The sequence below is a fragment of the Aegilops tauschii genome, chromosome 7 (assembly GCF_002575655.3).
Source record: "Aegilops tauschii subsp. strangulata cultivar AL8/78 chromosome 7, Aet v6.0, whole genome shotgun sequence".
NCBI classification, from domain to species: Eukaryota; Viridiplantae; Streptophyta; class Magnoliopsida; order Poales; family Poaceae; genus Aegilops; species Aegilops tauschii.
The window spans coordinates 643,660,724-643,677,201 of record NC_053041.3 but is presented as its reverse complement, the minus strand read 5'-3'; the positions used below and the strand labels follow the sequence as shown (position 1 = coordinate 643,677,201).

Sequence of the window (16,478 nt, the reverse complement as noted above, 5' to 3'; positions counted from 1 at the left end):
CTCACTGTTCATCCCAGAGGAAGCATCGACCGGCTTCAGTTAGCAGCAGTAGCAAAGGAATCGCTCGATCGGGTTCAGTTAACAGCCATCGATCGATCGCTCGGGTTCAGTAACGCGTAGCCTGCAGTGCAATCGCTCGGGTTCAGTTAGAGCCCAAAGCCTCGCTCGGGTTCAGTTAGAGCCAACGCCTTGCACACACGCGCGTACGTGTATGAGAGAAACGTGCATCGCTCGGCCCCCGACCTCCCACCGTAACCGGGAACTCCCCGAAATTTTCCTCCCCCTCGCTACTACCACGGTTTTTTCCGTCATGGACGACCCAAAGAATGTCATGCAGCTGCGTCTCCGGCCCGCCCAGGACGAAAAGCCCATTTTCTGTCCTGATTTTTTGTCATAGAAGTAGGAGCCCACCACATCTATGATGATACCGGGTTTTGTCACAATTATCCTCATAGAAGTGTCATATGTGTGATAGAAAAAAATTCGTTCGGCCCAAAATGTCACGGATGTGTCTTTTTTTTGTAGTGTTTGGAATTACTTAAATTAACAGAAAAGGAATATGACGTCAGCATGACGTCAGCAATGCGTCAGCATTTGGCTGGCCTGCTGACTGGTCAAACTGACAGGTGGGGCCCACCTGTCAGCCTCTCAGGCTTAAACAGTGGGTTAAACTAATCTAACTGACTAATTAGAGGGGTGGGCCCCAAGTGTCAGTAACTAACTAACTACTAATTAAATAATAGATTTTAACTAGCAGTTTTACTCATTTATAAAATGTTTTAAACAAGTGAGGCCCACACGTCAGTCTCACTGGGCAGCCCAATCAGCAGTTGACTGGGTCAACCCAGTCAACTGGGCCATCAGGGCCCACTGATTAGTGACCCAGGGGTGGGGCCCACTGAGCCACATCGGCGTCGGCGCCGGAGAGAGCCCCGGCGACCAAAACCGCGGCGGAGCATCACCGGACTTTGCTGGAAAAACGCTACAGGGCATGGGAGAGGTGCGGCTAGGCGCGTTCGAACGGGCGTTCGACGCCGCATCCATCTACGGTGGTGGCGCGGCCCGTAACAGGATGGAACGGGGACGGCGAGAGGCGGGGCGGTCGCCGGAGTTCGGCCGCATTCGGATTTGGCGCTACGTGGCTCGGCAGAGCGCGGAGATGGGTGCTTCGGGCTCGCACGGGCGTGATGAGCACGAACCCGAGCTCGTTTGAGCTCGACGGGTAGCGAGGGCACGGCTACGAGCTCGTTGGCGACGAGGTGTTCGGGCGCGGCAAAAGCGGCGGCTGCGGCTACGGGGAGAGGTCGGAGAGAGGGGGAGGCGATGCGGCTGCTCACCGTGAGCCTGTACGTGTGCATTCATCGGAGCAGAGGAGGAAGGAGAGGTCGCCGCACTCGTTGTGGGGGCTCCTGGCTTGGTCCGGTGGTTGAGGAAGACTTCACGGGGCACGACGACGCTCGGGGACTCGTCAGAGAGGGACGGGGACAGCGGTAGCCGTGGTCAGCACGGCGGATGGTGCAGGGCACGTCCGCGAGGCGGATCTAGAGGAGGGGGAGGGAGTGTACGAGGGGATAGGGACTGGCGCGAGTGGGGGGAGGCAGGGTAAGTGGGAGGCGAGGGGGCCGAGGCGTCGGGTCGGTGGAGGCCTTATCCTCTCGTCGGTCGTCGCCGGCGAAGTGGTTGGATGGCGACCGCGCCCGCGGTCGCTCGAACAGGAAGGCGACCGGGGAAGCTGGGCTGGCTCGGGTGGGTTAGGTGGGCCGACACAGGTGGGTTCGGTCCAGGGAGGGGGTACGGTGGCCAGCCGGGCCGGCCAGTTGGCCGAGGCCCAAGGGTAGTGGGGGGGTTCTTTTTATTTATTTTGTTAACCTTTCCTGTTTTCTTTAGATTAGGGCATTAACCACTTTGCAAAAAAAATGCTTCACCACCAATATTAACAAATGAAAAATTTGACACAAAATGAACATTTTAGTTTGCATATTTGAGAAGTTTGAATTCTGACTTTAATTTGAATTTGAGATCTGGGCTGGATTAGAATCAAAGTGAGATTAGCAACAGTAACAATGATTCTCGAGGTGTTATAAATCTCCTCCACTACAAGAAATCTCATCCCGAGATTTAAGGGGTGGAGTAAGGGGGAAGACTCGGGAAGGACGGAGCTCAACACAAGATAGTTACCTGGAGACTATCTCAGTGAACGTTGCAAAGAGGCATCTCTCGAGTTGAAATTCTAGGAAGTCATTGAGAGCAAAGTGAGGTGCAATAAGAAGCTCCAACCGGGTAGGCAATCGTTTGTTGCCTGAAACAAGGGGTGAAAGGGGTTCAGAGAAATGGTAATAAGTATTGCGTCTGATACAAGAATAGATCGCCACTCGGAAGCCGGCTCGGGATTTTCATATGAAGCCAAGCGTGAGAAATAACCTTAGAAACAAGGGTGTACAGGAGAGTCAGGTTTCGATCTTGTGGAACTGTGGGGTATGGGCCCACCATGTGGGTTAAAAGCAGGAAGGCGCTAACATCTTGAACGGTCATGATAGCAAGGCAGGTGAGAGGATAGCCTGTCGGTTATGTTGGCAACAAAGTTTGGTACCAAGGGCGTGGGACGAAGAGAACCATTTTCCTGCTCGTAAGACGAGGCAGACAAATAGGCAAAGTTCTCGTCCATCGGTCGTTACCGGAATGTGATCAACAATAGTAACAGGGTCTTACTGACAGAGTTGTACATCGAGGTGCTTACTTAAGCAGGGATTTATCTCTGCTCAGACAAGTTAGATTACAAGAAAGGTGGAACAAAACAAGGGAAAGGAAAATGTGATTTTTTTGATAATCAGACCAATGGAAAGGAAAGGTGTTTATACCCAAGTATTAGAGTATAACTTTCCCAAGGAAAGGCAGGGCATGATAGGGCTCCAAGTATTAAATCATTTAGACAAAGGGGTAAGGGAATTTATGAGGTTTGCCCATACAACGGTGTTTGGATAATTGATCAAGAACAGTTAGCGTTGCGCTCCCAATGTTCTTATTGATGTTCGGAGTACCACTATCATGCTTCGGGATAGCATTGACATGGTCATCAGGTAAAGATCGGACCTTAGGAATACAAAGGATCATACAGGAATTTTTAGAACATCTCATGCAATTTTATTAGGTAAAAGATGAGAAGGTGGCCGATGGGTTCAGCCGCAATCCATCGACATGTCACAAAGTATGTATTTCCAAAATTATATGAACAAGTTTGTGTTCGGGCGAAGGCATAAATGTTGTCGATGATAACACAAATCATCGAGGGGCAAGCATGGTATTTCTCATCATGAATATTGATATCCTGGAAGATTTCAGAATGTTGATGATGATCACCACAATTGTGGAGAGATTTCATGAAGATGTAATCGACCGGCGATGACATCAAGTCAAAGGAATGATGAAGCAAAAGGTTATTGTAACCACGGGTATGGCACAAACTTGAAATCAAGTTTGTTGTTCAAGGCGAAAAGATATGACGAGGAAAATCGACGTAGGCTTAGCTCATCATCAGAAATTGTGCTCCGGGAAGAAGGACTAGGTAGCACAGTTAAAATTTAGCACGATAATGATATAGCCGATCAGGCTAGGAATGACTTGAAGGATTATTAAACTCATAAGCAATGAAAATTATTTAGAGTTATTGAATCAGAGTGTGGAATCGATTCACTTATCGGCGTTCTCGAGTGACTAACAACTGAAACCCCGTGAAATCTGAAATCGATGAGAAGCAATACCAGATGAAGACTCGTAGGAAGCAACACGGTTCTTTGTTATTCTCGAGGTACCGGAGGGTAATACTCGAAGGAAGATCAAAATAGAGGTTGCGGAGATGCATTGATCTGTAGAAGACAAGTGCTTTAACTTGTCCGAGAAATGGAATCAAAGGGGAACAATCGTGGTGAGAGCCACGGTTGCAAAGGACCAAACATAGATACCGTATGAACTTATAATAAGGGGATTATTATATCACAAGAAGCTTCCATGATAAGATCCACATTAGGTCCATGGGCATGAACACAAGTTCAAGGTCGACTCCCACTTCTCCAATGCATAACCTTTCATTCACTTCTCGCGTTCAATGAAGTTGTAGTGTTGAAATGTTATCTGGAAAACACCAGAAGAGTATGACTCATGAAAACTCTCGGGTTCACATGGATTAAGGAAGGCATAGGTTCAACCCATAGGGGCATCTTGGGAACATATACCACAAACTCCACGAGTAAAATAACACAAGCTCGAAGGCAGAGCCTAGTTGAGAAGGCAGAGGATACAATTTACCAAAGGCATTATGTATCCGAGGAAAGGCTCCAAAAGGTTATTGAATATGAAGGACGTTGTCAGATAAAATCCAACAAAGGATCTGGCGGTCCACATAGGATCTGATGTGAGTATCGGTACTCAACCAGAAGAAGAAAGAATGCAAAGGATTCGGATTATAGAAACATCTGAATAATTCGATGCTTCAATGCAAAGGAATTATGAGTTCCAAATCAAGGGATCAGAATCAGACACTCTGATTAAGGATGGATAAGTTGAATAGGCTTACATCGACAATCAATCAAGGTTTGATTTGCAGAGAAACAGCTCATGTCCAGAGTGGAGTATGAGCCAGAAGGATAAATAATTACCAGGGAATAACTAATGAATGTGTGCATTCACACACATGTCGAATCAATAGGAAAGGAATGACAATCTCAAAGAATTTTAATGAATATTGTTAGACATATGGTATTAAGCATAATGCAAGACGATAAGGAGGTTGACTGGGTCAACCCAGTCAACTGGGCCATCAGGGCCCACTGGTCAGTGACCCAGGGGCGGGGCCCACTGAGCCACGTCGGTGTCGGCGCTGGAGAGAGCCCCGGCGACCAAAACCGCGGCGGAGCATCGCCGGACTTTGCCGGAAAAACGCTACAGGGCACGGGGAGAGGTGCCGCTAGGCGCGTTCGAACGGACGTTGGACGCGCATCCATCTACTGTGGCGGCGCGGCCCGCAACAGGCTGGAACGGCGACGGCGAGAGGCGGGGCGGTCGCCGGAGTTCGGCCGCCATCGGATTTGGCGCTACGGGGCTCGGCAGAGCGCGGAGATGGGTGCTTCGGGCTCGCACGGGCGTGATGAGCACGAACCCGAGCTCGTTTGAGCTCGACGGGCAGCGAGGGCAAGGCTACGAGCTCGTCGGCGACGAGGTGTTCGGGCGCGGCAAAAGCGGCGGCTGCGGCTACGGGGAGAGGCCGGAGAGAGGGGGAGGCGATGCGGCTGCTCACCGTGAGCCTGTAGGTGTGCAATCGTGGGCTCGGGGGAGGCTCGGGGTGGCCGAATTCGATGCTGGGGTTCGTCAGAACAGAGGAGGAAGGAGAGGTCGCCGCACTCGTTGTGAGGGCTCCTGGCTTGGTCCGGTGATCGAGGAAGACTTCACGGGGCACGACGGCGCTCGGGGACTCGTCGGAGAGGGACGGGGACAACGGTGGCCGCGGTCAGCACGGCGGACGGTGCAGGGCGCGTCGGTGAGGCGGATCTGGAGGAGGGGGAGGGAGTGTGCGAGGGGATAGGGACTGGCGTGAGTGGGGGGAGGCAGGGCAAGTGGGAGGCGAGGGGCCGAGGCGTAGGGGCGGTGGAGGCCTTATCCTCTCGTCGGGCGTCGCCGGCGAAGTGGTTCGATGGCGACCGCGCCCGCGGTCGCTCGAACAAGAAGGCGGCCGGGGGAGCTGGGCTGGCTCGGGTGGGTTAGGTGGGCTGGCCGAGGTGGGTTCGGTCCACGGAGGGGGTATAGTGGCCAGCCGGGCCGGCCAGTTGGCAGAGGCCCAAGGGTAGTGGGGGATTCTTTTTTATTTATTTATTTAACCTTTCCTGTTTTCTTTAGATTAGGGCATTAACCACTTTGCAAAAAAAATGGTTCAGCACCAATATTAACAAATGGAAAATTTGCCACAAAATGAACATTTTAGTTTGCATATTTGAGAAGTTTGAATTTTGACTTTAATTTGAATTTGAGATCTGGGCTGGATTAGAATCAAAGTGAGATTAGCAACAGTAACAATGATGACAAGGCATCATTAGAAGGGGATTACTGTAGCATGATTCTCGGGGTGTTACATTAAACTAATGTGCTGCGTCAAAGAACAGATTGCCATAGCATTTTATTTCGCATGTTTTAATGTGGTCGACCATCCATGGCATGGCTTACTGAGGTTATTTTGCTATGAAAAGTAAGGCTTTTGAGATGACGATGGTGTAATATATGATTCCCTTGTATGTTGTTGTAACAGGTGGCTATTAAGATGCTCAACCCCCATGGATTGAAAGGGAACAGAGAGTTCTGCACAGAAGTTATGGTGTTGAGCCGGATGCATCGCCCGAATCTGGTCAAGCTCGTCTGCTTTTGTGCTGATGATGATCAGAAGCTTTTAATTTATGAATACATGCCTCTAGGTTCACTCGGAACTCACATTTTCGGTATGGTGCTGAACTTCCTTGTATATAGATATAGTTCTTTTCTCTGCTTCATTACGTTGTTGCTGAATAAGTAGAAGCTTGTTTTAACCAGAATTTGGTTTCTTTTTTTATCCAGATCTTTCCCCTGATAAGAAGCCTCCTGACTGGAATGCAAGGATGAAGATACTTGCAGGGGCAGCTGAAGGCCTAAAGCATTTGCATGTTAACTGCAACCCTCCTGTCATAAACTGCGATGTGAAATACGCTAATATTTTGCTTGCCGAGGGATATCATCCAAAGCTATCACTACTAGGAAAAAGCCTAGTAGTAGCCGGGTCAAATGCCTAGCAGTAGCGCGGGTGGCCGCGCTACTGCTACGATGCTACAGCAAACTTTTAGCAGTAGCGCGTGTTAGCCCGCGCTACTGCTATCTAAAGGTAGCAGTAGCATGTGTTACAATAACGTGTTGTTGCTAATAGCTGTAGTGTCCCTTTTTAAAGAGCGCTACTGCTAAACTCTCGCTGCTGCTAAAATCATACCCCGTGCTACTGTTATTAGGTTCTGAATTTTTTTCTGCTGCATATTTTCTTTTGTATTTGTACAGGTTTTATACAATAGTCCCTAGCATATCATACACATACACATCTAATCATATCATACACATACAAAATACAAATAGTCTCATCAAATCATGTCATCATCATATATAATCATCATCGAACACAAAATGATGTCTCTCGTCATCATCTCTAAATAGCGATACAAGTTATGACATGCCGCGAATACTTGCAACTACATCGTCAACAAGACTCGATGAAGTTTATACATCGTCAACAAGACTCACATTAGTCCCGATTCATAATGCAACCGTGACTAATGTGTAGATCGAGCTTGGACCAATGTCCTGTTTTCTACTAGTCACACACACACACACATATTTCCATTCTTACAAAAGCACAACTTTTTAATCACCTATCTTGACATAGAGATCGAGCATGGTGATGAGGCCGATCGGTGTCGCCACATACACCTAGGGAGTTATGAAAAGTGGACAAAGGTTACTTCTTGACATGGCTAGACCTAGTTAGGGAGGTACATATGTCACTTCATTAAATGGGTAGATCTACCTAGCTAGTTGGGGAAGGAGATGTCTCTAACTAGTGGAGGGGGAGGAAAAGTGAGGGAAAAGAGAAACGAGTTGCATTAATTAATGAAGGTGGGGTAGTTAGCTAGGAGCATTAAAGAAAGAGAAAGAGAGTAATGGGGGGAGTAGTGAGTGATAACCCACAAGTATAGGGAATCACAATAGTTTTCGAGGGTAGAGTATTCAACCCAAATTTATAGATTTGACACAAGGGGAGCCAAATAATATTTGAAGGTATTAGCAGCTGAGTTGTCAATTCAACCACACCTGGAGATTAGTTATCTGCGGCAATGTGATTAGTAGCAAAGTAATATGATTGTTTGGATAATAGTGACAACAGCAATGGTAATGGTAACAGTGATAGCAGTAGTTTTGTAACAAGTGCAGCAGTAATGATAGCAGTAGTAACTTAGCAAGAACAATATAAGATAAATTTGTAGGCATTGGATCAGTAATTTGTTGCATGATATTCATCATGTGACAGTCATAACCTAGGGCAATACGGAACTAGCTCTAGTTCATAAATATAATGTAGGCATGTATTACGTAAATAGTCATACGTGCTTATGGAAAGAAGTTGCATGACATCTTTTGTCCTACCCTCGTGTGGCAGCAGGGTCCAATTGGAAACTAATGGATATTAAGGCCTCATTTTATTAGAGAACCAGAACAAAGCATTCACACACGGTGAATGCATGAACTCCTCAAACTACAGTCATCACCGGGAGTGGTCTCGACTATTGTCACTCCGGGATTGCCGGATCATAACACGTAGTTGACTATAACTTGCATGATCGGATCTAGAACATGGATATAATGGTGATAACATAAACAGTTCAGATATGAAATCATGGCACCCGCGCCCAAAGTGACAAGCATTAAGCATGGCAAAGTCATGGCAACATCAATCTCGGAACATAATGGATACTAGGGATCAGGCCCTAACAAAACTAACTAGATCACATGATGAATCTCATCCAACTCCTCACCGACCAGCGACCTACGAATGAATTACTCACTCCCGGTGGGGAGCATCATGGAATTGGCGATGGAGAAGGGTTGGTGATGATGAAGAATGAAGATCAGCCTCTCCGGATCCCCAAACGGACTCCAGATCTGGCCTCCCGATGAACAACAGGAGGTGACAGCGGCTCCGTCTCGTGGATCGCGATAATTCTTTCTCCCTGATTTTTTTGGAATAATAGGATTTTATAGCATCGGTTTCAGGGTCTGCGGGGCCACCAGGTGGGGACAACCCACCTGGGCGCGCCTAGGGGGACAGGCGGGCCCTGGTGGGTTGTGCCTACCCAAGTGCCCCCCTCAGGTGACTCTTGGCTCCAGAAATTCTCTTTTATTGTATAAAAGTCCTCGCAAAGTTTCGTTCCATTCTGAGAACTTTTATTTCTGCACAAAAACAACACCATGGTAGTTCTGCTGAAAACAACGTCAGTCCGGGGTTAGTTTCATTCAAATCATGCAAATTAGAGTCCAAAACAAGAGGAAAAGCATTAGGAGAAGTAGATATGTTGGAGACGTATCAATGAGTAAGAAGCAAATTGAGGGAGACAGGAGGTGGGAGCTACGGGAAAGTGAAGGAAGAGAGGATGGGGGAGGGGGTAGGAAAGGTGGCTACTGCGCCTTAGCAGCAGCGAGGGCAGGGAAAACACGATGCTGCTAAAAACGTAGCCGTAGCGAGTTCCTGCCAGGCGCGGTACTGCTAAATGGGGTCCGCCATGTGGCACAATACAAACTTAGTTGTAGCACGGTCCCCTAAAAACGCGCTACTACTATTCTCTTAGCAGTACCGTGTGATCTCGAGTGGTGCTACTACTATACCTAGCCTGTCGGCAACGGTGTGGCCATAATACTCATAGTGCGTTTTAGTGTTGTCGCGCTACTGCTATGACGGTAGCAGTAGCAGCCTTTGTAACCACGCGCCACTGTTAAGTATCAGTAGCGCCTCTTTATAACCAGCATTACTGATAATCCTCTATGTATAATGTTTTTCCTGGTAGTGTATCTGACTTTGGATTGCCTCATGTTCCAAGCAGAGTGATGGGTACGCCTGGGTATTGTGCGCCGGAGTATCTTGAGAGCGGTCAGTTGACTATCAAGTCAAATGTTTTACAGCTTTGGTGTTGTCATACTGGAGTTTATCACAGGAAGAAAGGCTTTAGGTCAGAGCCTAGCTGAGTGTACCCTTGCTGAATGGGTAAGCATCACTTCATGTGTTTCCTTTTTCTTTTGAAGAACTAGTATTTGCTTCTCCCCAATGCTATAAGTCTGTATCAAGGGGATCTTGTGGGGATTTCTGATTTCTATTTGCTTCTGAAAACTGGCAGGAAGAAGCATTATAAGCTTAAATTTTACTTACATTTTCAGTAGTTTTTAACCATTTGATTAACACAGATTTGTTGAAAACTTTCTTCGATGAAGATTAATTGTGGTGACATTTGTTGTTGTGTAATTTCCTGCCATCCCTTTGATTGACAGAAGGAATTTTGCAATGTTGATAGATCCAGCGCTTGGCAATCAGTACAACGTGACATCATTGATCAATGTCCTTAACGTTGCTCGAATGTGCCTGAATACAACAGCCAGTCTAAGACATGAGATGATAGATGTGGCTGTCGCTCTCACTTACATCTCAGAGTCGAGAAGAATGCAGTAAGCAGCTCAAGTTGACCAACCCAGGGAAGTCACATAGGAGGAACTAGTAGTGTGATCAGGAACATGCTCCACTCCCATTCTCGTGTTGGAGAGGGAAATTTTATTTGTAGAAACTAGATAGATAGATAAATAGATATAGCTAGAGTAGGTGCAAATATTCCTGTGACACTGGCTTGTCATAAGTGGTCAGGATACTTCCATGTCGCTTTTTAATCTTCCTGTTGACATGTGGTTTCTACGGCCATCCTCTTTTGATTTGTTCAAATGTTATGCAGGCACTACAATGTGTATATGCTGATTGCTTCATGTCTTGATTTTTTCTGCAGAATAAATTTTGTTTCCAATAGTAGGAATCCTCTTTGATGTGTTCACATGTTACACGGGCTAATTGACTGATTTTAGCAATGAGTCGAAGGGAATTGGTGCATGTGCATATACTAACTGTTCCATGCCCGTTTATTTTAGATTGCAATGTACCATCCAACTAGTTTGCATTTGACCTAAGCCACTGCACTGGCCTATGGGCCCCAGCTAGCCTCTTTGTCGTCTGCCTGTCCGTTCTTGGCCGTCGGCTGACAGACGGCAAAGAATGGACTGATGGCAAAATACTTCTTTGCCATCAGTCCTTCCTTTGCCGTCTGTTTTTTAGAAGCGAACGACAATGAATGGACTGATGGCAAATTCTCTGATTCCAGCAGTGTTTCATTATATGGGACCTTCTCCTCCCTCTAATGAGTATAGTCATATTTTGGTTGCTGCTAATTATGTTACTAAGTGGGTAGAAGTTATTCCAACTATTAATGCTGATCACGTCACATCTATTAAAATTCTTAAAGAAATTATACTCCTAAGTTTTGGAGTCCTTAGATATTTGATGATAGATGGTGGTTCACATTTTATTCAGGGTGCATTCCGTAAACTTCTTGATATATATGATGTTAACCATAGAATTGCATCACCTTATCACCCTCAGTCTAGTGGTCAAGTTGAATTGAGCAATAGATAAATAAAGTTAATTTTGCAAAACAATGTTAATAGATCCAGGAAGAATTGGTCTTATAAACTTGATGATGCATTATGGGCTTACAGAACTACTTATGAAAATTCTATGGGTATATCTCCGTATAAAATGATCTATGCGAAGGCATGTCATTTACCTCTTGAATTAGAACATAAAGTTTATTGGACAATCAAATAAATCAATTACGATTTTAAGCTTACTGGTGAAAAAAGGTTATTTGATATTAGCTCCCTAGATGAGTTGAGAACCCAATCCTGATCGAGGTTGGGCCATACCCTGCCATGGGCATGGTGCCTCCGGTCAGGAGCTGCTTATACCTCGTGCAGGAGGCCTGTGTCGGTGGTGCGGTGGGCGGGCACTGCCATGGTTCCTAGGGACGTCGGCCTCAGCTTCGGTGTCGCAGCGGGGTTCAACACCGCTGTCCTCGGTCATGCCAGAGAAGACCGCCGATGAAGCCGCTGCTATCGGTGTTTGGGATAAGGCAGAGTAGAAAGCGAGGACACGCCATGCGTTGGAAGGCAGCACAGTGCTGCTTCAATGGTTCACTCATGCCCCATTCCATTGCGAGTGAGCTTCACCTACAGGCCGATGTCAAGGTGGGGGCCCCGCTCGATGTTTGTCCATCCTACTGGTGCACTGTGCTGCTCGTGCGCCCAACCTGATAGAAGAAATGCTACATTGAGAAAGGGTCATAAGGGTGGAAGGTTAACTCCGACGGGTGCACTATGAAGGAAAAGCCTATACGCAGAACTTTAGTAGTAGCGCATGTTAAAAAAGGGCGTTATTGCTAGACAGCAGTAGCGCACGCGAAATAACCGCGCTGCAGATACACATATAGCAGTAGCGCGTCCCTTTGTAAAAGCGCTACTAAAAAAATTCCCACCACTAAGCCGATCAGCTACACATAGTAGTAGCACTCTTTTAGAAACAGCGCTGCCGCTAATTTTGTTGTAGCAGCGCGTTTATGTGTAAGGCGCTACTGCTAACGAAAATAAAATAAAATGAAAAACAAGTAGAAAAGTAAATGAAAATGAAAGAAATAGAAAAAGGAGAAAGGAAAAAATATAATGTAAAGAAAAATAAATGAAAAAGGGGGAAAAGGAGAAAGAAATAGCAGTTGCGCGTTTCAGGAAATGCGCTGTAGCTAACTTAGCTATAGCGCGTTTTTGGGAACGCGCTACCGTTACGTTTCACTTAAACAGCGGTTTCCCTCCCCCCGGCCACCACTTCTCCCCCAAATCCCTCGCCCTCGCCACCGTCCCCCAATTCGCCGTCACCCCACTTCACCGCCGTCTCCTGCTGGCGTGGACGCCCGCAACCTCATCGTCTCCCCCCGAGGCCGCCGTCATACTCACCGCCGCCGCCCGAGGCCGCCCTCGACCTCACCGTCTCCGCCGTCGACCTCACCGCCACCCGAGCCTGCCCAGGACCGCCGGTGCCTGAGCCCGCCCTCTCCGCCCCTGCCTCCGTCGCCGAGCACCTCCTCGCCACCGTCTCTCCCCTCTCTGTAAGTCCCCCACCCCTCCCCCCCACTCCTCTCTCTCTCTGCATTTTAGAGCAAAAATTAGTAGAGCAAAAGTTAGTTTATAGCAAAAAATTTAGTTTACAGCAAAACATGTTAAGTAGTAGATGTTAGAGCAAAAATTAGTTTAGAGCAAAAAATTTGGTTTACAGCAAAAGTTAGTTAGGGCAGTAGGGTTTAATTAGGGTAGATGCTGCTTGTAGTATATAGTGATACTAGTAGATGTTAATTAGGTTAGGGCAGTAGTGGTACTAGTAGATGTTAATTAGATGTTTTTTAGTTAGGGCAGTAGAGTTTTGCTAGGTTAATTAGGTTAGTAGTGCTCCTAGTAGTAGTGGTACAGTAGGTTAATTAGGTGAAGTTTAATGAATAACCTAAATGAATGAAATTAGTAGTTAACTGAATTTTTTCCTTTCATCATTATAGAGCACTAAAGTTAACTAAATTTTGTTCTATTAGTAGTTAAATGAATTTTCTTCTACACTTTGTTTTTGAATTAGCTTGTGAAATTTGGACATGTATATTTGTACATGTGGTTGCTCGTGTATATTTGGACATGTGTTGCGGTGTCGAAGATGGATATTTGAACACTGTTTCCAGGGAATGAAGCTGAGTGGCCTATGTTTTGCCTGAATGTTGATTCATTTCCGTTCCGGCAAATTTCAGGTTCTCGATTTGTCCACTTTTTAGCAAAGGTCATGCCGGAATTTTCCGTGAATTTCGGCATGAATTGTGCTACAAACTAGGACATATCGAGCGCCCAGGATTTGCCGCATCAGGAAGGAGTCAACGTTCCTGCAAAACATAGGCCTTTTTTATGTCACTATTCATTTTATTAGGTCTAGAATTAATTGAGTAGATTTAATCGTAGGAAACATGGCTAGCAACGATGAAGGACAGGGTTCTGGTTATTGCGACGACGTCTACTTGGCGGCAGACGAATTTTTGAGTCATGCCGACGATCAACCGATGTTGTTGTTGGGCCCACCGGTCGCATTGGGGACTGAGACCGACACGCAGACCGGTGCTGAGACTGAGACCGGCGCTGAGACTCAGACCGGCATCGAGACCGGCGCTGAGACTGAGACCGGCGCTGCCTCGGGGAGCGGAGCCGGTGTAGAACCGAAAGCAAAGAGGCAACGGCTTCCTAACAAACTCAGGACTACTAGACTGGTGGTCACGAAGGTGGACGACGGTAATTTTGAGCCAAATGCGCCCGAGGAAGCGCGCGCGTGCTACGGCAATCAAATAGGTTGCATCGTACGGACAACCGCCACCATCAACGATGAGAAACTACAGAAGATAGATAATATGAGGCCCTCCCTCCTAAAGAAGCTGCACCAGATATTCTTGTTCCCGGGCCGGAATGAAAAGGATTATAAAGATCCAGATAAGGACCCGGCAATGAAGAAGATAAACAAACACGCCATGACCAAGTTTAGCGACGCGTTGGCCGCCTGGAAAACAAGGGTGAAATCAAGGATCATCGACAAAAAGGAACCCTACTCCGAGATTGTAAAGGATAATCCAACAATCACGGCAGAGCACTTTGAAATATTCAAGGCGGCTTGCGAGGCCGAAGCTGCAAAAAAAAGTGGATGTACATGAAGGGGTTTCAACAAAGGAACATTGGGTGCCACCACCTCGGAAGCCGTGGTTACGGCGGGAAGAGGTCCATATGGGCCAAGGAGGACATGGAAGCCGCGAGTCTGGGCATCCCAGACCCCTTGGCAGAGTTCACCGTCCCGCAGGAGCGTGACGTCCTCAGGGCCCGGCACCGTTGGGACCCAGTGAAGAAGGTTTTCGAGACGAACGCGGTCACGACGGAGTTCATGAGACTGCTGGTAATTTTAGTTTCTGCTCAATTCGACTGCACGTTAGTCATATTTGTAAACGATCCTTGTGCCTTTTGCAGAGAGAGCAGCACAGGATTGCGGCCGAAAGCGACTCGCCGTCTGAGGCGTTGGCGAGGCCCAAGTGGGACACTCCATTAAACCGGGCATTGAACATATTGAAATGACTCCCAGTGGAGAATCGACCGTCGTATGGACGCTTGCACGGTCTCGGAGACGGCGCCACGTGGAAGATACTACTGTGAGACCATGGAGGAGAGAAAGGAAAGACGGAGGTTAACTGAAGAAAACATCGACAAGAAGGTTGAGATTGCGGTTGAGAAGAAATCATCCCAGACGGTCGCAATAGCGGTAGCTGCCGCAAAACAGGTGGTTGTAGATATGTCTACTTCCTTGGTTCCGGCCATTTTCAATTGGACCAGGCAAAATCCAGAAAAAAATGCAGCGGACTTTCCCCTTGCTGACTACTTGGGGAGCAGCTCGACTAGCATTGCACCAGCACCTGCAGCTGCACCGGCTCCCGCACCAGCTCCGGCACCGGATGTGCTCGGCGGTGCTTCGTCTTTGGCTGAGCTCGACGTCCTCACGGTATCTGTCACACCGTCCTCGTTGCCTTTCGGATGTCTCAAGTCGTAGACTTTTCTTCGCAGGCCGACGAAACCCTGTGCACCATATTGTACACCATCGGCGACCAGAAGGTAGACGTGGGGAAGCCGACGATAATAAAGCCGAAGGAACCATTGTTCCACAGCCGGCCGATCCCCCCGAACGTCTTCAAGGTTTCCGTGGCCAGTGTCAAACCGGGCCATGAGAATTTGCCTCCTCTGGTACTAGTGGGGGATGACGACGAGACCCCGCGGTGGCTTGGTGATTGTTGCAATGGGTGGGTCCTGTTGTGGCCAAAGAGTCTGCTTCATTTGGAGGCGGCCAGGAGCACACCCACGAGCACGCAGTTAGGTATGAACATCAACACCTCACCTACCCAATTAGCATCTGCTGTCGTGCTGGGTGATAGCGGAGGGAGTGAGGAAAAGGCTCCATTAGTCACTGGTGACGTCGCCATAGATGAGGATGACGATGGCACTCAACAGTATGTCTATACTGGTGCCTACTTAGGGTTTGAGCGTCATGAGTCGGTGCCTGAATTGCCGTCTCCGGAGGCTGAACGTATTATGGACGACCTTTCGGTAGTAAAGAAGTCTAGGAAGAGACTGAGCAAAGGCAAAAGGCTGATTCTATGATCCAGCCGCCTCAGCAGCCTCGGGTTCAAGACCTTATAGATATCCCCGGTGCGGATAAATGGCATATCCCCGGTCAACCGATCCTACCTGCAGCAGCGCTTGGGGCCAGATTCGGCGATCTAAGGAGACTTCATGACTATGTGTTGCGGATAGAGAAAGGCCTTATCGCCTCGAAAGATCCAGGATACCCACTCTACGTGGTTAACGTTCCGCGGTAATTGTCGTACGTCGACACATTCTCCGCGGAGAAGTTCTTCCTTCGATTCGATTACATATTCGACATGTTTCACGTGAAGAAGCTGGATTTTACGTTTGTCCGCCTTTATGCCTTGCACATGAACTAAATCATCGGGGTTGAGCAAATACCTCATATCTGTGTCGCTGACCCGTACTTCATGCATGAGGGCTTCTTGGGAGTCTGCGCAAAGCACCGTGAATACGCGAGGGAATACATCGTCAATTTCATGCTCCCCAATAAGGACAAGGAGGCTATTCTTGTGCCTTATCATCCCCTGTAAGTCATCCGCGCGGATATCCTTCCTTCGATTTCAATCATTCATTTGCATGGT

At 47.6% G+C, this 16,478-nt stretch overlaps 1 pseudogene; it reads left to right on the top strand.

The window, feature by feature from the left end:
- The window catches only part of LOC109749915 (probable serine/threonine-protein kinase PBL7), an 82,230-nt pseudogene extending 71,939 nt beyond the window's left edge, over positions 1-10,291 (top strand).
- The last annotated feature ends 6,187 nt before the right edge of the window (positions 10,292-16,478 follow it).